The following is a 22624-nucleotide window of genomic DNA, read 5'->3' on the forward strand; positions in this document are numbered from 1 at the left end:
CTGAAAGCATCTTTAAGATGTGAAAATACATATATTCTTGGGAGAAGAGAAATCTCAAAGTATACGTCAGACGCGGCGGTTGCCTTGCTTCTCTGCTACCTGGGCCAACTCTGATTCTCGGGGACAGAGGTTTTTGAGGTGAAAGGTCCCTCCTATATGTCTGTACAGGGATAGCAATGCATGCAGTATGCTGGGACTGGAATTTTAACCCATGCCTTGGAACCCTGGATCTGCAATGTAGCCCATCTTTGTTGTATCTTTCCCCCTGTTGGTAAACACTATGTCCAGAGCCTGAAGAGTGTTCTGTTAATCTCAGTGCAGCTCACACTTGATGACTGAAGAGTCATGTTTAGTAGCTCACCAGGTTCATGCTATATGGGGTCAAAGATCAGCACTTAAGCATGACTGCTATCTCCTTGAGAAGGCCCCCACCTGTCGCTGTGTCACAGGCTCTTGACACCTTCCCAGGCCACCCTCCTCAGTTACTGCAGCAATGATTCCTGAGTGAGCTGGTCTGCGCCCCTGCCCACCCTACTTGCTCTGGTCCCCAGAAATCCAGGACAGGCCCTCCTCAGTGCTCAGGTGCTCAGCATACCCACCTCCTACGGAAGCGTGAACTAGGGGTCCTAAGGGTTGATTCACAGGTACCAAGATCAGCATATTTGTCAGGTTGTGGAGGGGGAAATGTTGGCTTGAGGGACAAAAAGACGGGAGGAAGAAATCAATGGTAGAAGAGGAAATGGGAAAAGAGTATTTGGAAGGAAGGTCTGATTTGTAGGAATAATCGTTGTCCTGGTAACTAGTTGCCATGGAGACAGGTCCCCTGATGGGGCAAATGTATATCCCCTTGAGAGAAACTTTTTCAGCTGGCGTTGCTGACCCACTGTCTAACTGAAACAACTTGATTAAGGAGACTTTGTTTATAAAGCACTCTGTGTTCTGAAATAGGGTCTTAGTTCAGGGTACTATTCTTTTCTGCTATTTCATTTGACTGTAACAGGAGGAGTTTTGCGCATGCAACACAGGGTATAATTTGACCTAATTGATTCCAGGCCTCATCATTGTCTCACTAACATCGCCCCCCCCCCTTTATTAAATTCACATGGATTCTCTTTTCCCTCAGTGAAACTTTTCCACTGAAACTCTTGCAGAGGTGCGAACCCGTTCTATAGATAACTTCTGTAATGGAGGCACCTAATTTGGGGGAGGGGAACAGTAAAATCCCCTGGTAATGAAAATATTTATGTTTTTGTTTTAAAATTGGGATTCTGAACTAAGTGAAAAATGTATACATGAAAATTACTGCTCTGCAAATGGTTATAAGAGAACAGGGTAGTGCCTCTGATCTGAGCTTTGTGTCAACACAGGCAGGTGTTCAAATGGAGCAAACAGGGTGGGGGTAGCGGACCAAGGACTGTGATTCCAAATTCAACATTGATTTAGTTGTTTTGGGTTAGGGTTGAGTTAGATCAAGTCCTGGTATGTTTTATATACTTTGATAGAGCTGTGTTATAATTGGATTGAGAAACTGGAAGGACTTTAGGGAAAGAAAATAAATGAATCTGTTTGCTTGTTCTCAGGACTGATAGTGAATTCATTCCAGATAGCAAGTGTCCATTTTAAACTTTCAATCTAAGAAAAAGTTTCCTTTTATTTGCTTACAGAACACTATTTGTTCCCATTCCTATGGACAATGGCCTGAACCTCAGATGCATTTTAAAATTCAGTAATGCTTAGGCAACAGAGAAATTTACAAAATAAGCCATTACGAACTAGAAGAAAATATAGGTGATTAATTAACTGGTGTCCAGATGGAGAAACGTATTCCAGGTACAAAGTAATAGAAGATTGTGTAACATATGTGTGTGTGTGTGTGTGTGTGTATTCCTTACACATACATTCAAGGAAATATAAATCTATGTACTAGACATAAAAATTTTAAACCCACTTATGTCAAAATATAAACAAAATTAAGCAAACAATATAAACAAAAAGCAAATAAATATATTCATGATATTAATCCTGTGGTGTAACTGTTGCATATATATATGCTAGACAACAAATATGACAAAAAGCTATTCTTACTGTATAATGAACCCATCTACATCATGAAGAAAAATAAATTTAAAATATGCAAAAGATGGGAAAACATTGCAAAAGAAATATAAGTGTCTGCAGTATATTTTCAACAGCTCATCTTTCACAATAGGATGTGGTGTCTCATTTGTGAGGTCCCGCGTGAAGATGCACTCCCAAGTGTAGGCTTCTTCTGCGCAACTCTCGTCAGTGAGTGGTGTCACTGGCCACGTGTCCTTGTTTTCAGTGATTGCTTGAAAGGTCAGATATCATCCTTAGCATGGCCGGAAGATCTTAATACTGTTCAGTTTGTATATCCCTGGGTTTGTTTTCTCTAACCCAGTTTCTCATTTTCATCCTGCTGTGTGATTTGATTTTGTAAACTACCTCAAATGCATTTTGGAATGACATAGGTTCTAAGTAAATTGTTATGTAAAAATATATTTTAAAATATCTACAAGTATTTTATCGCGTCTCTCTGTGATTTACCTTTGGAATTCCCTTGGTTCTGAACCCCTGTGTTACGAACAGTGGTTGTATAAATAGCTGGCTAGACAATGGCGCTTCACTCCTGCTGCGACTCTGTTGCTTCCTTTTCTCTACTCCACCCAGGGTTCGGAAGGAAAACCCAGCTGTTTTTGTTTGGTGGCACCACCTGGTGGCCAGTTTTGGGGACTCCACCTATTTTGATTCTCAAGCGAGAGCTTCTAGGAGGCAGGCAGTCCTCTCACTGACTTTCTGAGCAGTGTATTATCATCTCATTTTACAGATGAGAAGACAAAGAGATTAAGTCACTTGCCCAAGATCACAAATTGATGATGGACAAGTCAGTCAGTATATTAATTTTCTACTGCTACATACCAAATTATCACAAACCTAAGGGCTTAAAACAATGTCTATTTGTTAGCTCACTGTTCTGTAGATCACAAGCTTGGGGGGCTTGGCTGGATGCTCTGCCCAGAGTCCAGTGAGGCTGAAATCAAGATATTAGAAGCCACACTGGCCTCTCATCTGTAAGCTCTGGAGGAAAAAAACTACCTTGAAGCTCATTCAGGTTTTTGCAAGAATTCAGTTCCTTGTGGTTGTAGGACTGATGTTCCCATTTTCTTGCTGGCTGTTAGCCTGGGCTGCCCTCAGATTTTAGAAGCCGTCCATATTCCTCAACAGGTAATTCTCCTCTGTCTTCAGAGCAGCAAAGACACCTCCCACCTGCAATCTTTTTGATTACCTTCTCTGTCACCAGCCAGAGAACTCTGCTTTTAAGGGGCTCCTGGAATTACATCAGACCCACATGGATAATCTCCCCATTGATGAACTCAAGGTTGACCTTTTAGTAACCTTAATTACACCTGTAGAATCCCCTTTACCACTTAATATAACATAATCAGGGCATGATATCTCATCCTACTTACAGTTCTAGGGATTAGGGCACAAAACCTTAGGGATTATTTTAGGAATTTGCCTACCACAGTCAAACGTCAAAAACTCTTAACTTCTCTTCATCCTTAAGATGGTATTTATTTATTCCTTGTTGCTGTCTTTCTGTTGTTTACTAGCTTCTGTTGTTCTTTAGTTTTATTTCAGGATCTTTTTTTTCTTTCACATAATGCACATACATCCCCTAGGCTTACCCTTTGTCACCATGTCTGAATTCCTCACTAGCAACCACAAGGAGTCTCTCTCTTTACCTTTCTCTTCTGCTCACTGTATCTCCCTTTTTCTTTGGGCCATGGAAGGAGATATGTAGTGGTCTGAGGCTCAGGAGGCCCAGTCTGTCCCTAAAAAAAGAAAGTGGCTTTATCTCTTAGTCCTTTGGTTTCCTCAGCTGGCAACAACTAAGTCTCTGGTAACCTGTTTGGGGTATACAATGAGCTTATCAAATTTTTTAAAAAATATTAAAATTATGTGATGCCAGGCTCCTAAACACCTGTTGCAAGATTGTTCTTAGGATTCAGGGGTACTGTCTCTCATGATAAGCCCAACAACTCCTGGGACTTAATCAAGGGATCAGTCTTGTTTTTTTCTTGCCAGGAAATTAGAGTCTTGACCCAAAATGCTTCTTGGACAGACACTGTGGGCTCCAGGTCTCCACCAAGTACTGATGAATGTGGAGACATTTTTGGCTGTATGGCAGCCACCTGCATGCATGCAGAATGACAGAGTGGCTAAGAGCACTTACTTTGCAATAAAAATATCTGTACTGGAATCCTGGCTCTGACACTGACAAGCTTTAGGAATTAGGGCATGTTTCTCATCAGTAAATTTGGATAATATTAGATGTTGAAAAAAAAAAAAGACAGAATTAGCTGTCTGTAAAAAGCCTGTCACTGCTTGGCAGATAAGTGTTCAATAAACAATAGCTATTATTACTTTTGCTGCTAAGATTTAATGGTGGCAATAGCAATAGTCTTTGTTAAAAGTACATTATAATGAAAACACTTTAGAGGTTAAAATAATCATAGAAGGATTATATAGTTGAATCATAAGTTAATATTAAATTTTCAAAAATTGAGATTATGCACTATAATAGGGTCTTTAAGAATGGAGGAAAATGCCTTACTTCATTCCTGTTATAATTAACAAGGAGCAAAGATGTGCTTAGCATTAACAGTTTCCTTTGTCTCCACTTGCTAGACTTCTAATACAAAAATAGAACAAGAGAAAATAGAATACAGTAGCATAGAAATAGTCATTCTGGCTGGAAACCAAGTACTTGGCAGGAATATTTTACTAATCATTTGTGTATTGATATGTCTTAAGCTGTGCTTGCTGGCAAAACAGTTACAGTGTGCCTTTGTGACACTTCAGGTAGAGGCTGTGCTTTTATGTTGGAGCATCTCCCACAGCGAGGACCTGAGGAAGTCCTGCCCTCAAGGTTGCAAAGCCAGCCATTAGTAGGATGGAAAATTTCTAGGAAGACTTGTGTGTATGTTTTCCTGACAAATATTGAGAAGGAAGAGGAAAGAGTGGGAAAGGAGAGAAATAAGTTGAGGAGTTGGTGGAACAGAATGGCATTTATGTTTATAGAACACCTGGGTCTTTTACCTTTAATCCTCTCTAAGCAATCCACAAAATAGATGTTGCCCCATTTTAAAGGTAAGCAACTCATACCAACTAACTGATAAGTAATAGAGCTGAATTTAAACCCAGATCTGTCTGATCACGTAATCCATGTGTTTTCCTGCTGGTATGACCTTGGATTCTAGCCCAAAGCAAAATTCATGATTAGGAAAGTGTTAATACATTCAGCCATGGTAACTCTGGAGGGGGAGGTGAGGTTAAAGCAAAATTTAAGAGAATCCTTCCCAGTGGGATTCCTGTCAGTTAAAGTCCCATCCATTATTATATTTTGTGTTTATCCTGACCCTTATCTTAGACTAATTAAACCAGGAGGACTAGGTCAACTTGATTAAATTGCATTATTAGTGCATCATAGTATGTAGTTCATTTGTTTTAGTGGTGGTTGTTTTTGGTTTCACATTTTTCCATTAGTGTCAGGTTTTACTACAGAGGTTATAGATTAAGTTAAAAAAGAAAATCCATTATAACATTAAGGGAAACTACTGTAGAATGCTATATAAGCAAAAAGTTATTGTTCCAATATATCTAATTCTAGTTATTAGCTGATTGGCCTTTTTATTACAATAATGCTTCAGTTACTAAGATCAGATCTTTCAATTAATCAGGATTGTCTATTATTCTGAACCGTATTTAGAGAAGAAAGAGCCAAACTTGGAAACAAAGACCCCCACATCCCCACCACCATTTCACTCTGGGGAAACCAACTTTTCACTCCGGAGAAAACTTTCAGGCAGTTCCGTGGCCAGGGATTTCCTCTAATTTGAAAATAATGCCTTGCCTTTGAACTTTGTGAAGTGCTTTTGTATGTGTTAATGGTCTCATTTAATTCTGTTTTTGTGGGAGGACTTTTGAGGGTTTGTGGGGTTTTTTTTGTTTTTCGGGGGTTTTTTGTGAGGGAGGTAGGCACATGCTGTGATCCTCAGGTCTTCCAGTCTTTAAGGTTCTTTCAGCTAGAAGACACTGTTTCCTTCTTGCCTTCCTTTCTCAGTGGACACTACTGTTGACATTCTACCGGAACCTCAGTCATTAAGGAATGATGTATTATGGTATATTTGTTAAGGCAGAAAACTGCTTCATGTTTTAATGCTGAATTAAAAGTGTTGTTTTTTTTTTTAAATTATGTAACCTTCTGCTGACTAGACTCTTGGCTTATCCCAAACACCTCCTGTTATGATAGTAATGTAGCGTTGGGATGAGTGGGCTCTGGGAATCGTGTTCAGCCTCCTTACATGGCAAAGTGAGGAAATGCGGGTCCAGAACGGCAGGCTGTTTGCCTCCCATTACTCAGCCAGCCAGTCCCCATCTGTGGAGGGTAATCACGTTATGGCTCTACCAGGTGAATACATTTAGATTGTGTCTCCATGCCTACACATTGTTTTTTTGTTGTTTTTTTTTTTTAGCACATTTATAATTGGACTGTTTCCTTGGAAAACGTTCAAAAAGCATTAACTAGACCAAATCCAAGGCTTAGACTGTTTTTGTTCTGCTGATTTTTCTCAGAATTTCCAAAATACAAAGAATTGCAGTAGATAAAAAATAAGCAAATACATACAAATTTGGGCTGGAAAATCTTCTCAGATTTCCTAATCTCACTGCCATAGAGGAATAAAATAGCATTCCTAAATGTTTCTATTTTTATGTAAGACAAGAGTGGCAACATCGTGTTCACTTTATACTTTTGGGACATTTTATATTTGGCTGAAGGAAATTGGGGGAAAAATAGAAGAGATTTTAGAATCTTTAATACTCTCTGTAGAATCATGTTATTTAACTCCCTGCTACCACTTGTGGGATATTTCAGCACTTGTGATCATCCCGAACTTGCTAGCAGCTGTAGGCAATAACTGACATCTTTATGTAAGTTGCACATTGTCAACATACCCATGGAGCGGTTCTTTATTGTTGCTGGTGCTTTAAGGGGTTTCCTTTCATGTAGACAAACACAGTCTACGATTCAACACTAATCACAGCCAGCCTTGAACGGAAATGCTCCTGCTGGCTGGGCTGCAGTCACGCAGAGCCAGAGGATTCCTCATCCAGGGCTTGGGGTCCTGGAGCCAATGCTCCGTATGGCTTGTTCTCAGGGCGAACAGGGAAGCCACTGCTCACAGTCCTCAGGACCACAACAGAGACAACTGCTGGGGTCTGCCTGGGTCTGTCTGGGTCAGAGGTCATTTGTAGATGTGTTACTATCAAAAAAGGAAAAGGCCATCATGATCTGTTGAAGGAGAACCTTTCAATGAGCTGATGATTTCATTTTACAAAAACATCAACAATGACAAGATGGTCTTCTCAGATTTCAGAGAGGGATATTCCATGTCCATGTCCCACAGATAAGACACGAGAACACAAATAATTAGAGGGAGAAACATCATTTGTAATGACAAGGTGACTTGCGATAATTGGCAGTGGAAGAAAATAAGGGAAAGCATAGGACCAACTGTGACCAAGAACTTATGTAGGCTTGTGTGTGTGAGTCTGTGTGTATGTGTGTTAATATCTAGTGACTATATGTGACTCTTGTGTGTATGTATGAGCATGCATGCACTTGTGTACATGTGCAATCTCTAACCTGGGCATCTTCTAGAGTATGAGATATGATTGAAGTAGCTATTCTATGGAAATGGGGTGATCAGCTTGTTCTAGTTCCAGGACTATCCAGTTTTAGCACTAAAAGGCCTGTGTCCTGGGAAATCCCTCACCTTGTACAAACCAGCATGACGGGTCGCTGTATATCTTATTTAAAGATTCGTCTTTAAGATTGGCTGGCGAAAATGATCCAGATGAACTTCAGACCCAGTGTGATCGCACACCTCTGTCCTTGCCTGCCTCATTGCTCGCAGTTAGCTGGCTAGAATTCCCAGGTAAATTCATGCACCAATGCTTTGGGGATTTCATAACTAACAACAGTGTTTTTTAGTGGAGATTTAGCTGTTTTTTACATTTGAATTTGGCAAACTTAAATAAGTAAGCAGAGAAAGAAGTGAAAAAGGGAAAGGCGGTGAGAGAAGAGGAGAAAGAGAAGGGCTGGAGAAGGGGTGTGGCCCCCAGGCCCTGTTGCGATGGTCCAGCACTGTTACCAGGTCAAAATGAGTCCAACCGTGGGAACGAACCAAGAATTCCTTCTAGGAATACTTTTTAGTTGTTTTTCCCCCAATTATAATATTCTTCCACAACTCAGCATATCATCCTAAATGTTATTTTTCCATCTTCCAGCTGGAGTTGAGGTAATACTGTGATTTTCAAACAGAAACAGAAGCTGTATTTTTTTTTTTTTTTGGTAGCAAAGTTACCATTAATTAGACTACAGAGAGTAATATTTTTACCAGATGAAAATAGGCATTTCTTTTCTTTTTTAAAAGATTACATTAACTTTTTAGAGAGAGGGAAAGGGAGGGAGAAAGAGAGGGAAACACTGATGTGTGAGAGAAATATCCAACAGTTGTCTCTCACACACCCCCACCCAGGGACCTGGCCCACAATTCAGGCATGTGCCCTGAGCAGGAATCTAACCTGCGAACCTTGTTTGCAGGCTGGCACTCAACCCACGGAGCCACACCAGCCAGGGCAGAAACAGGCATTTCAACTATGTTTCTAGTTATCTGAGAGCATTGAACACCTTCTTTGAGAAATAAAGTTAAGAGTTGGTGAAATTGGGGACATTTGTGGTCTGCTTACGTGATGTACTTTTACATTTTTTAAGTAGTGTATTTTATTATAAATAGAATATTTATTATGAATACTTTATAAAATAGAGATAACCAGAAATAAGGATATAGAAAGTATCCATATTCCTTTTATCATGTCAACTAACTAGAATTTTGTTGTATATCTTTTTAGTCTTTTAAAAGCTATGTATGTACATTTTAATATATGTTTGTACATACAGATGGCTCATCCTGTACATATTGTTTTATAAAGAGATAACTTTTAATGTTTCATTGTTTAAAAAATTATTTTAAATTGAGATATAATCGACATATAATATTATACTAGTGTCAGGAGTATAAGATGATCATTTGATATTTGTATATATTGCAGAATGGTCACCATAGTTAACCTAGATAACATTCATCACTACACATAGTTACAGTTTCTTTTTCCTGCGATGAGAACTTTTAAGATCTACTCTCTTAGCAACTTCCAAACATACAATACAGGTTTACTCTTTTTTCACCCCAATAAATTTAATTTAAAAAAAAAAAGATTGCTTTGGGTGTTGCAACATTCACTGATACAGGACTAAAGCTCTTACCTATAGATGATAAATTCAAACCTAGGTGGGTTTGCAGTGGGTTTGGAAGCTCAGAAACTCTCAGAAAAGTGTTTCTTTTTGGTCTGAGGACTTGGTGATGACTGAACGCTTTGGCTGTCTTTGTTTCATGTGGTCCCTTCTGCTTTCCCCACCAAAAGAAGCCATATCTAGGAGCTTTTCTGGCTTTGCGGTTGCTTTGTGGCCTGGTCACTGTGAGCATCGTTAGGACCTGCATTCTTGGAGGAAATCAGGTGGAGGACAGTCAGCAGAATCTGAGCCATCTGCTCATTCCCAAGGTGAGGAAGATCGGGCCCCATTTTTCTAGTCCTTAAATTGCTCATTCTTTATTTTTAATTACCCCCAGACCTTTGTCCCATTGAACATCCCCCTGCCATTGGGGGATGTTTCTCCAGAGGTTCCTTTCTTCCAGGGTAACTTGACCTTCGTGAGCTGAATAGGACAGCCAGACTTTTGGAACTCTCTGCCTTGCTCCTCCATGCACATCTGGCTGTTGGAGCCCCGATCTGTGAGGTTTGTAGACTGTGCTCTGACTTCCTCAACCGGCACAACCACAACCCTGGCCGCGAGGGCTGGCTTCTAGTCCAAGTAGGAGTGCTCACGATTGGGTGTAGGGTTCTTGCACTGTGCCCATCAAGATTGTGAGCCTTGGGTCAACTCTTCTGCCACCTGCGTGTTCTCAGAACCCTTCTCTGGCTGCCTGCAGGCACTGTGGTGTAATGATTACTGCATGGGTTTGGAGTCAAGTCCCAATTCTGACCCAGTCAATCACATGACCTTGAGCAGGTTACTTTCCTCCTTGAGAGTCTCTTTCCCCAAACATGCAGTGGTTATAGCAATGGTGACTACTCCCACATGCAGGCAATTTGAAGAGTAAGCAACATAGTACATGTACATCACTTTGCAAACTCTCTGGCACAATGAGTGTTCCACACATTCTCATTTAAGCAGGTCGTTCTCTACTTTTTGAGAATATTCTACACTAGGTACAGTAAGGAGGGATCTGTAAAGGGACTTTGGCTGTTTGGAATCTGAGGAGAGTCTCTGAGAAGGAGATTTAACCTAAAAAAGGGTTTAAAATTATGGATATCAACCCTCCACGCTCCTTTCGCCCCCTTGCAACCAAGGCCTGACTATGCCTTTTTCTGACTGTGGAAAAGACTCTTTAAGGGGTCCTGCCCCTGGACAAGGGGCAGTCTGCAGAGATAGGTGGTCTGCTTTGCGAAGTGTTTACTGGGTGTGTCAATTAGGGCCCCCAGAAGTTTTCTTCTTGCCCCTGCTATCTCCTAATAACTGGAGCCCAGGAACTGTAGCCTTGTCTCGCACCAGGTCACAGCCTGAAGCTTTGCTGCTTGCTGACCTATTTCTGTGGGGTTGATTTCCATCCTGGGAGCATGTGTGGAGACACTCTCCTCCCACTTCTCAGGCCCATCCCGTCCTGAGGTCACAGGTTCACCCCTCCTTCTTCTCCCTGTGCTATCGACCCCTGCGCACTCCTTTTTCTCACCACCTTTAGATTCTCCCTCGTAATTGTTACCATTCCTCTGGGAGCAGCCAAACAAAATGGAGCAAAATGGGACAAATTACCAAAGGAGTGGTGTGACTTTCAAAAGCTGAGTTCCAGAAGTCATCAGTGCCAGCATTCAGAAAGTTTTTGATGTGCTGGAATCTTAAGCCACGAGCTCCTCCAGGCCATTTAGTTCTGGAAACCACAGTGGCCCTCAGTGCTGCAGCGCCATCAGCGTGGGGGTTGTGAAGCCGCTTCCTGCTTCCTCCTTTGTTCTGGCTTTGATTCCTTTTAACATTTCTGAGTATGGAATCTGCATATAACAGCAGGCCTGCTCAGCGTTTTCCAGGACATTTAGTACCTTAAGTAAGCCTTTTTACTTTATGTTCTCCCAAGTTTCTTTTACCACAGAAAAAATTTTAAGTTTCAGGTACCGCCATGATGTGTCGCTGTATGTTTCCCTGCACAGCGGCAGCTCACTGGTAGGAAGTGATGCGGACTGAGTTATTGACTCTGCCTTGTTCCAAGGCAGGTGGGAAAAAAGAAATGTGTAGCACCTTTCTTTCACTTAAAGAGTATTGCACTTTAACTTTTTCAAAATGCTTTCCATATATCATCTCATTTAAGCACTGAACAGCTCTATGAGGCAGAGGAGTTATTATTACCTCCCAAAAGCCAATGAAGAAAGTAAAGTCGAGGTGGTTACTCATTCATTCAAAGGAATTGTTGACCATCCACCATATATGTCATGTACAGCTCTAGGCACATGGGATGTAAACTTCTTGCACTGTCGGAACATACATTCTAGAGAAGGAGGCAGGCAACAATGTATAATGTCAGGTGGTAACAAACGCAGATGTCAATAAAACATATTTTAAGGGGACAGAAAGTGACCACTTGCGCTGCTAGTTAGGTGGACAGGGAAGGCTTCCTGAGAAGATGGCATTTGAGCAGGCAGGTAGGAGAAGTGAGAGGGTGAGCTACGTCTCTGCTGAGGAAGCAGCCAGTGCGAAGTTCCTGTGGCCAGAAGGTGTTTGGAGGGTTCACAGAATCGCCCCAATGAGAAACTTATTCAGTGGCATGAAGTGAGGTCAGAGAGCAAGCCAGGGAATGAATCAGGGCTTCGTGTATCATCCTAAGGATTTTGAGTCATATTCCGAATTTTATTTTTGCTCTAAGAGGGAATGAAAGAGTTACACACTGGGGATAACATCATCTGACTTATTTTATAAGAATCATTGTGGCCACTGCGTAGAGAACAAGCTATAGGAGCAAAGTGGAATCAGAAGCACACTCGGCAGTTACTGCCGTAGTTCAGACAGCAGGTGGTGGCTATGGAGGTGGTGAGCGGACAGGGTCCGCTAGATACTGAAGACAGAGCAGGCAGGATTTGCGTGTGTCTCGGAGGTGGGTGTGCAAGGGAGGAGTCAAGGAGGACTCTAAGCTCAGAAGAAGAATTCAGGAAATGGCATATTAACAATGTTGTTGTCAGCTAAAGGCCAGTCCAGGCCTCCCGATTGGCTGGATCTCCTGCGGCTCTTTCCAGAACACTTTGAGCAAGAGTCAGGGAGTAGCAGGCACCTTCTCCCAGTGGCCATGGGAGTCCACTAACAAGTGATGCAGCTGCTACAAGGCTCCAGTCCCCCTGGTCAAACCCGTAGACATTTGGCCCTAGTCATTTATGGACCTTTTCTGACTGGTAAACAATAGAGGATGGAAGTTAGTAAATTATTGTTTTGTAATCTTTTAATTTATTTCAAGGATGTGGAAGTGTGGGAAGAGCCTTAACTGAATATCCAATTAAACAGCAAGATATCACTTAGTGTATTTATAATATCTTTAAATGCCCATTAATGACCTTTAAAATTATTTCACATGCCAATGTGAGCTATGTAGAAGATGATCTGATAATCCCAAAGGTTTGTTAGCATGCCTTGTAAGTAACAGACGTTCGGCAAGTATTTGTTGAATTTAGTGATTTTTCTCAGTTGAGTATTAAGTGCTGGCTTCATATTCCAAAAAATGTAAATTACAATTCTCTGTCCAATGTTGGTGATTAGAGTCATACCTTACTTTCAGGTGGGATTAGTGTTGGTATTTGCAGTATTTTGCCAATGAGGAAACTGAGATGGGAAAAGGTGAAAAGTAGAGGTGCACCCCTCGTGACACCATTAGCTCCTTATCGATGGGGCTGAGACATACAGGAGAATTTTCCAGATGAATCCCAGGCATTTGGTCTTGGGACCCACACCTTCGTTGCACCATTGAAAATGTGCGAACTTCAACCTACTGTCCTACCTTCTATGTTTTTTTGCTGGCCTTTGTTGACATTGTCAGGTCATGGTAAGATCTGGCCATATCTGCTAACTGGTGACTTTTAAAAATTCAGTGGCTTTAGGAGACAAAATGTCTTCCCAATCACTGCTTCTAACCAGGTGGCTATCAGAGACTCCATCTACCATAATCCTGGGGCCACCTGTCCCAGACAACACTCTCCAGTCTTCTTCTTCTTCTTCCGAATCAGTATTTTGTTTGAGGCAGAGTCACAAAAAAGGAAAGCCGTTCCCTACTCTTATATAGCTCGCACATTCCACAGTGATGGTGCATATTTCCCTTCCCATCTTGGCTCTGCCTGGTCACAGTCACGAGGTTCTCCAGTCGGGAGCAGGACTGAGGAGGATCTCAGAGATGGAGTTTACTCTTGTGAGCTGAGAGCACATCAGAATGGCTTCAGATTCTTCTGGACTACTCAGGGAGGCTTGGGGCAGCTTGATACAGACTGTGCTGTGTTGTGTGTTGGTATCTCTCTATTTCCAAGCCTTGTTGCCTGGACTTCCTTTTTGGTTCCAAAGGGCTATAAAGCAAGAGTTTATTTTTCTCTTATGTAGCAGGTCACTTCCAATGGAGTCAAATCCTTTCTGTTGTAGCTTTCACATTCACTTTCTCTTGTTCTTAAATGCACCATCTATTTTGACACATTTATCTCCCGATGGCTTTGTAATCTTCAGGATGCAACAGACTTCAGGAGGATGGAATGATCCCATACCTGGAGGGGCCTATCAAAATACCTTTTGTCAGCCTGGGTTTGAATCACCTGAGTGCCAGTTATTTCAATCATGGTTTATTTTGCACTGGGCTCCTTATTGCCAACTTCTGGGCATTTGAAGGCTATAAAAGGGATTAAAATTCAGACCATTAACTGCACTGATTGCTAATTGCTTTGGTGGAAGTTTTTGTGGGGAAGGCACTAATGATCAAAGGTAGTTTGAATAATTACCCCTGATTTTTCTCATTTCTACTCTCCTTTTGACTTGCTTAGTCTGATTATTGCCAATACTAGACAGGAAGAGAAAAGTCAAGACCTGATGGGGATGAACAAAGATACAGCACATGATTATACCAAATATGTACAGGCCACACAGCCACCTGTGTTAAGAGTACAGCCAGAGAGAGAGGACAATTGCCCATTAATGGGGAACTAGACGTGTCTCCTTGCGGCTACATGGTCCATTCCTTCGTTAATACTGTGCTTCCTGACTTATGTGGGGTGTTCCCTGGGATCCCCAGGCAGCCTCTTTCCACTCATTTCCTCCCACCTGTCTTTTCTTATTCTGTGAAACATGACTTTTGCTAATTTCAGTGCCTTCATGAGACTGAAATGTTGGTCCAAATAAATGACAGCCCTGTGTCAATCTCAAAACCAAGGGCAAATGTCCTTGGTGATTTCCCATCTACTTCACAGCTCTCCTTGTTTCTTTTCCAAGCCGTTTTTGCCAAGCCTGTTTGCTGGTCTCATCAATCTGTGATTTCAGATCCTGAAAGAACCAAGATCTTGTGACTTGGCAGGGAGAGCCACCCGCCCTGTGGACTCACCCACCATGTGGACCTGCTGTGCTTGAGGGAAAACAAAATGTTAAGTGAGCAGTTTAGCTTGGACTTAATCTGGAGGCAAATCAGTAACTTTACACTGAGATACTCTCTCCATTGTGTTCTCAGGAAAATGAAGTGAATCACCGGAGCAAGGAATGTACTCTCTGGTGCTACACCAATAATAAAGTCTAATGTTTTGAATTAGAAGAGGGAGAGAGAGAAACTGAGAAACCTTTGGCTCGTCACTTTGTTGCTCCTTTTTCTCTCCCTTCCTTCCCTCAGATGGATGCTTGGATAAGAACTCTCCTCTCCAGCCTCGTTTTTCCTGAACTCAATCCTGCAGTGAAATGACAAGGCCATGTTTGACATGGAAATTACTGCAGAGCAACGAATCCAAGATTATTATTCCACTGAAGTCTCCAGGAAGTGGAGAGGAGTTGTGAGAGCATAAGGTTCCAGCTCAACCCGAATGTGTTTTTCTTGCCCCATTTGTTAATTAGTAAATCAGAACCAAATGAAAAATACAAATAAGTGCATACCACAAATCTGTCACACTTGAATGTTTCCCAGCTTATTTTTGTCTTTTTCACTTTATACAATCCATCGTCATCATCTAGGAGCACAAGCGCCCCAAAGCGCCCTGGTAGACTGCAGTTCATTTCAGTCTTTGAATAAAACTGCCTAAGAAATTACCTTGTTAACAGAAGCTTATTTGGTTAACTCAGAAGTTAGATGGGTGGTTTGTTTATTTATTCATTCATTCACTCATTCAATTTTTGGGAGATGGGAGATGGGAATGATATGGCAGTATGTTTCCCACTCTTTTAAGTTTCTTGTTAGGTCTTTGGTATTTGCTGTTATTCTTTTCTGTTTTTCAACTAATACATTCAAATGCTTAATTTTGACAGGCATTGTTGTTGTTTAACTTAGGAAGTTCTGCATGTAAAGACTTCAAATCAGACAGTTCTAAATATACCTGGCACCAGTATAGTTATTGCTCAAAAGGGACGGTGAGGGCTTGTTGCCCCAGAAAAGTAAAGATATTGTCTAGGAACAGTCCTGAGAGAAGTGTATTATTGTGTTTTTGCAAGAACGTGGGGATCCAGGTTTTGCCTCTTAAAGGAAGGGACTGGCCCTTCTCTGTGTCTGTGCGTTTGTGGTGCGCGGCTGTGCTGCAAGGCAGTCTCGCCCGCTGTGTTGGTGCTTTTCCAGTCTCTTGTGTAGACCCCTGGGCACAAGCTCATGTCGCACTCATGCCTCCCCGGCCAAGATCACATCTTGGTTTAGCACTGCAGGTCTTTGTTTGACCAAGAAAGTTCAAATGCCCCTTGCTGACTCCAGGCCAGCCGGTCACTACTTGAGAAGTATGGCTCCATCATTCATTCATTTAGCAAACGCACACTGAGCCCTACTATGTGCCAGATACTATTTTAGGCATTTATGACACATAAGGGAACAAGATGAATTTCCTGCCCCGGTACGGTGTCCATTCAAGGGAAGTTCTAGCCCTCAGCACTAACGTGTCTGTGTTTTCTTTTTCTGTGGCCACTGGCATGTTGTTGAGGTGAAGAGAGAGGGCCATGTGCAGATGTCCCTGAGCAAGGATGTGTGCTGGCCCCCACTCCCCAGGGGGCAGGCCACCCTGGACCAATCACGTGGAGGAAAGGTTGGAAGGGATCATGAGAAAGAACTCTCCCAACATCCCCATGTTTGGCACGCTTGCTTCTGTGCTGTGGATAATAACAGGTCATCTGATGCAGTGTAACCTGATAGGAATATGAAACCCTGGTAAACCTGGGAAACTGAAGCAAGGAATTGGCCTGTCAGTTGCTTTTAACTTTTAAAACTTGAACATTTCATTAAACCAAATAGCTCCATTGTCATGGTCAAAAGTCCACGGTGGAGAAAGGCAGGATTTAGTGTTTTTAAATTTAAGCTGCCACCCAATGAGAGAAACTGTTGCCTCACATAGTTCAATTCTTCATTATTTAAGGACTGATTTTTCATTTTGTGGATTTTTTCATGCTCTTGGTCTCACTCTCTTTGAGTCTCTGCAGAAGTTTTGATTGAAGCAGTAGAATTTACTGGCCAGGTAAGGGTGCATATGAAGGAAAACCCTAAATGGAAGTGATCTTGATCAGTAGTGCTCTTAAAAGAAGGCACCGTCTAGTACTTTGTGGGCCTGCTGGGTCTTCATGGAGCATCCGGGTGCACAGGGTCTCATTTGCCTCTCACCCTGGACTGTAGGTGCATGTTCCTACCTCACATACAGAGGGTGGTCACCCAGTCATTAAACACAGACACAATAACTCATAACAAATGAGTTATTGATATCACATTCTACTACATGATAAAATAATATTACCTTTGTTTCCATATCTCAAGGGCACTCTGCAGATACCTTAAGAGACTGAAAGCAGTTAAGCAACTTGACAGGGTTAAAAAGAGACATTACTGTAGTATGGTCTCACATCTTTAGCCTGTTGGTCCCAGGTTCTTTCCCGCATAATAGACTCCTGACTTTTAAAAAAAGGAAACAATAGCCATTTGATTAGGGTTCCTCTCTTTTCAGCGTTCCCAGGATTTCTCCTGGTAAGAAGCTATCTCTCATCAGTGCTCGATTTCCATTCTCTCTTGTCACCCTCCCCACAATGTCGACCTCTGAGGTATCTTTTACCTCTGACTTTTGGTCTACAGCATCTCTCTCTTTCTCCTTGTAGTAGTCTCTTCTGCAACTCCCCTGAATTAACTTTGTTTACAATCAGACTCAGCAAATGTTTATTGCAAACCTACCCTGTGCCAGAGACTGTCCCGGGCACTTTCACTCTACACTCATTCATTGTCCAGCCTTTCTGTTCAGATGTCTTGCATAGCCTGGCCTTGAGGAAGGTGCTTAGCTAATTGCCCTTGTGTCTAGGACAGGCTATGCTTAAACTCTGATGGGTAATTATCAACCTTTCCCACATTAACTCTGGGGAATCAGTGGCTGAGAAGAAGAGACAAAGAAGAACAAAAGAGAATGAAAGAGATATACAGGGTATGGCAAACGTAGGTTTACAGTTGTGAGTGTGTGAAACAGAGTTTATTCTCGTGTTATTATTTATTACTTATTGCATTGTATTATATACAAACAACTGTTAACCTACTTTTGCCCCACCTTGTGGACACAAATAAATTGAAAACAGGCATTTGAATACATGTACATGCATGTTGCAAGAAGCACTATTCATAATAGCGAAAAGGTGGAAACAATCTAAATGCCCATCCATGGATGAAAGGATAAAAAAATGTGATATATACATACAATAGAATATCATACAGCCATAAAAAACTAATACATGCTAACACTATTGATGAGCCTTGGAAACATTATGCCAAGTGAAAGAAGCAGGTTACAGAGGGTTATATGATTCCATGTATATGAAATATGCACTATATACAAATCCATAGAGACAGAACAGACTGGTGGTTTCCAGGACCTGGGAAAAGGAATGAATGGGGAGCTACTGCTTAATGGGCCTGGCGTTTTCTTCTGGGGTGATGGAAATACTTTGGAACCAGGTAGAGGTGGTGTTTTTACAACATTGTGTATCTACTAAATGCCACTAAATGCTCATTTTAAAATGTTCACTTTAAAATGGTTAATTTTAATATGTAAATTTTACTTTGCCTTAGAAAAAATAAAAGAGGAAGAGTAAGAGGTCTGTTTCTCTAAATTAAGGATGTGATTTAAAAATCCATTTCATCTTTTTTGTGCGTGATGACTTTGTGATATGGCTTGAGTATAATTGAAGTAATTTCAGCGGATTAATTTCTTTCCTTCACTTTTAAAAATTTAATGTGCTTGGAGTTTGCATCCTGAACTCAAAGTACAAAGCCATATGCAAATTGGTATTCTGGGTCTGTAGTGCTGCTGCTTCAAACTTTGGGTCGATAAAAAGCCTTTGTCCTGGGGGTGAAGGAGGGAAATATTTTTAAAGGGTAAAAAGATTATATAAGTAAGGCAAAAGCATGAGGTCCTGGGAAATGTGGTTGGAAAAACACCTCTCCCAAGGGTATCATTCAAGGCCAGAATGGTAAGGGATGAGGCTGGAAGGTGACTGGGGAACAGACTGAAGGCTCTGTTCAGGCAAGTTTTAAGGTCAGACTTGTGACTGTGCTGCCAGCTGCAGTGTGAAGAATGGATGGATGAGAGGCAAAACTAGAGGCAGCAGGACAAGGCTGTGCATGAAGGCAGTGACCGTGCAGAGGTGGAATCAGGTGGGTTAGAGAAATTTCTAGAACAGTGCTATGCAATAGAACTTTCTCTAATGATGGAAGTTTACAGCGATGTGTCTATACAAGCATATAGTACCCATCGGTCACATTAGGCTACTGAATACTTTAAATGTGGCTAGTGTGACTGAGGAACTAAATTTTTAGTTTTTAACCAATTTATATTTAAATAATTGAACATGGCTACTGGCTATTGTGTTGGACAGTGCATGTCTAGAGGGTGGTGGTTAATTTTCCAGTTTGAAGTGACCAGATGGACAGAGGTATAACTACAGGGGCAAGTTAGTTAGGGGGGAGGTGGCAAGTTTTATTTTGTGCATGTTGGCTTCAAGAACACAGCGGCATCTGGAGAGGAGGTATACCCAGCAATAAGAGAAACACATCCTTTAAGGGAGAGCAGTGAGCTGAAGATGGAATTGGGAACGGCTGACGCATAAAAATAATAGTTGAAATCACAAAAGTGAGTGGTATAGGGAAGCCCTTTAACTGCTTTTGGCCCCAGATTTCTATTGATATGATAATGATAGCATTTGCTTTGCCTATCTTCTGGGACTATTTTAAGAAACAGATGAGATGATATGTTTGAAAATCTTTGTAAACTCTTCAATCATTAGGCAGGTTTTATTATATCTTTAGGAGTTGAGAGGAATGTGCCCCAAATGTTATTTTCTAAACACACAAGATACAAGAAAGCCTTCAAATTCTGGGAGGATTGCACACTAGATAATCTGTAAGGCCCTCCTGCTAACATATGGCTAGATCCAGGATAAACAAGAGCAAAGATGTCTACAGCATGAATGTCAGGGACTCAGGGACATTTTTGAGGACTCCCTGGCATGTATTGCTGTGAGCAAACAAACATAAAGCCAGCTTTCTGTGAGTGCAAATGCCATCGCTACTGCAGATCACGAGACAAGCTCTGGGTCCAGGCACGAGGGAGAGCTGCTCCAGAGGTTCCCAGCTGAAGCCAGGGACCTCAGAGGGAGAGAGGTGGCTCCAGCTTGGCAGTGCTCCTCACAAAAGCAAATGTGCAATTTTTGTGGGGGAAGAAAAGCAACACCAGTTTAAACATCCAAGGTTATTTTCAATCAAAAATTACCTTAAATATCTCCAAACCCATAAGGAAATAAATCACCGTAATGAAAGTTATCAGAGGGATAGGATGGTAGTGCAGATTAAGTTCCCCAAGGATGTCACATCTTAGGAAACAGATCCCAAGCTGGAGAGAAAATGTAAGACACCTATACAGGAAATACACAAAGAATAAAGGATAGTATAATGTATGATAGTAGTGTAGGACAATAGACAATCAAAAGTACCCGAGCAGACCATACAGCAACAATAACAACAAAGAGAGCTGTTAGAATTTTTTAAAAGTCACTAAAATGACAAACTAATAGATGGCTCTTTAAATGTACATTTCCTCAGCTGAAGAGGGAATTGGTGAATTTGTCAATAGACTGAAAGAATTTTTTCAGCCAAGAGACAAGGAGATCAAGGATAAAAAAAAAGCAGTTAAAAGACATGGAAATTAGAATGAGAAAGTCTAATACATAATTGTCATTCTTGAAGGAGACTCTAAAGAGAATGGAGAAGAGGTCCTCATAGATGAGCTCATGACTGAGAATTTCACAGGACTGAAGAGAGATAGGAATCCACAGGGTCGTGAAGTACAGTGTAATTTGAGCAGACTAAATAAAAAGAAACATGCAGTAAGGTGTATTGCAGTGATCTCCAGCACACCAAGGACAAGGACATGATACAAGCAACAAGAGAAACAAGGTCATCTCAAAAGAAATGATTATCTGACATAATAAATATAGACTGAAATTTCCTCTCTCAGTCAGTAAGGATATTCTGCCCATTATTTCTCTGCAGTTGCAATAAGAGTGTGGGAGATTATTTTTCTCTTTGAGCCATCCTATCTTTGAGTTTTGACTGAAGATGGTAAACTTTTTCTTAATCGTGAAAAAATATATGTTGTATAAATTGATTTTTACTAAATGTGGTCTGATTGCTTTGTTATAACAGGCCTTATAAATAGGCACAACATGGTTATTTGATGTCAACAGCACTCTTATCAGGGCTGTAGTTATTTAGTTTGTCTTTCCTCATGACACATGTTTGTTTGTTTGTTTGTCTTTGGTTAAATCTACATGAGATTTATTTGTATTCCTTGAAAAAATTCCAAATAAATAAGTTCACATTTGAGAGAAACATCTGTGATACATCACAGCATTGTGATTAGTGATTCAGGAAGTTTGATCAACCATTGCCACAGCCCTGGGGATCATGGTTCTCATTTCCCCACATAGAACAATTGTCGCAGCTTGAGTGGTGAGGCTGGAGAACAGTATGAGGTCCTCCTAGCCACGACAGTGCAGAAGTCACTATATGTACATGAAATTTTTGAAATTTTTGAAACTGTACCTGTGCTGTCCATAACCAAAGACTAATTGAAAGGGTCATATCAAAGACAATGACATCATGTATGGTAAATGACCATTTAAAATAACTTTTTTGGAAAGATCCCAAATAGCAACAGTGGTCTTGAGAAAGAAGAACAAAATTGGAGGAATCATGCTACCTAATATCAAACTATACTATAAGGCCATAGTAATCAAAACAGCATGGTACTTCCATAAAAACAAGACACATAGATCAATGGAACAGAATAGAGATCCCAGAAATAAAGCCATGCCTTTATAGTCAATTACTATGTGACAGAGGAAGCAAACACATGCAATGGGCTAAAGATTCAGTAAATGGTGTTGGGAAAATTGGAACGATACACACAGAGAAATGAACTAAACCACCTTCTTACACTACACCCAAGAATAAATTCAAAAGGGATTAAACACTTAAATGTTTGACTTGAAACAATAAAAATTCTAGAGGCAAACATAGGCAGTAAAATCTTGGACATTGCTCAAAGCAGTATTTATATATATGTGTGTGTGTGTGTGTGTGTGTGTGTGTGTGTGTATCTCCCCTCAGGCAAGAGAAACAAATGGGACTACAACAAACTAAAAAGTTTTTGCACAGCAAAGGAGGCTATCAACAAAATGAATGGGAGAACATGTTTGCCAATACATTTGATAAGGGGTTAATATTTAAAAATTATAAAGAGCTTATAAAGCTCAACACCAAAAGAACAAACAATCCAATTGAAAAACATGCAAAGGATATGAATAGACATTTTTCCAAAGAGGACAGACAGTTTGGCCAATAGACATATGAAAAGATGCTCAATGTTACTAATCATTTGAAAGATGCAAATTAAAACCACAATGAGGTACCATCTCACACTTGTCAGAATGACTATCATCAATAAACCAACAAATAACAAATGCTGGTGAGAATGTGGAGAAAAGAGGAACCCTTCTTCACGGTTGGTGGGAATGCAGATTGGTGCGGCCAGTTTGGAAAGTGGTATGGAGATACCTCAAAAAATTAAAAAATGAAACTGCCTTATGACTCAGCAATCCCACTTCTGGGAATATATCCAAAGGAACCCAAAACACTAATTTGAAGGAATGTAA

At 41.0% G+C, this 22624-nt stretch overlaps 1 protein-coding gene across 1 annotated transcript in view; it reads left to right on the forward strand.

Moving 5' to 3' along the window:
- The window catches only part of BMP6 (bone morphogenetic protein 6), a 155090-nt gene that overhangs the window by 93547 nt on the left and 38919 nt on the right, over positions 1-22624 (forward strand). The window lies entirely within an intron of this gene.

Source organism: Pteronotus mesoamericanus, unplaced genomic scaffold (assembly GCF_021234165.1).
Source record: "Pteronotus mesoamericanus isolate MK-2021 breed Mesoamerican mustached bat unplaced genomic scaffold, CSHL_Meso_final scaffold_31, whole genome shotgun sequence".
Lineage (NCBI taxonomy): Eukaryota > Metazoa > Chordata > Mammalia > Chiroptera > Mormoopidae > Pteronotus > Pteronotus mesoamericanus.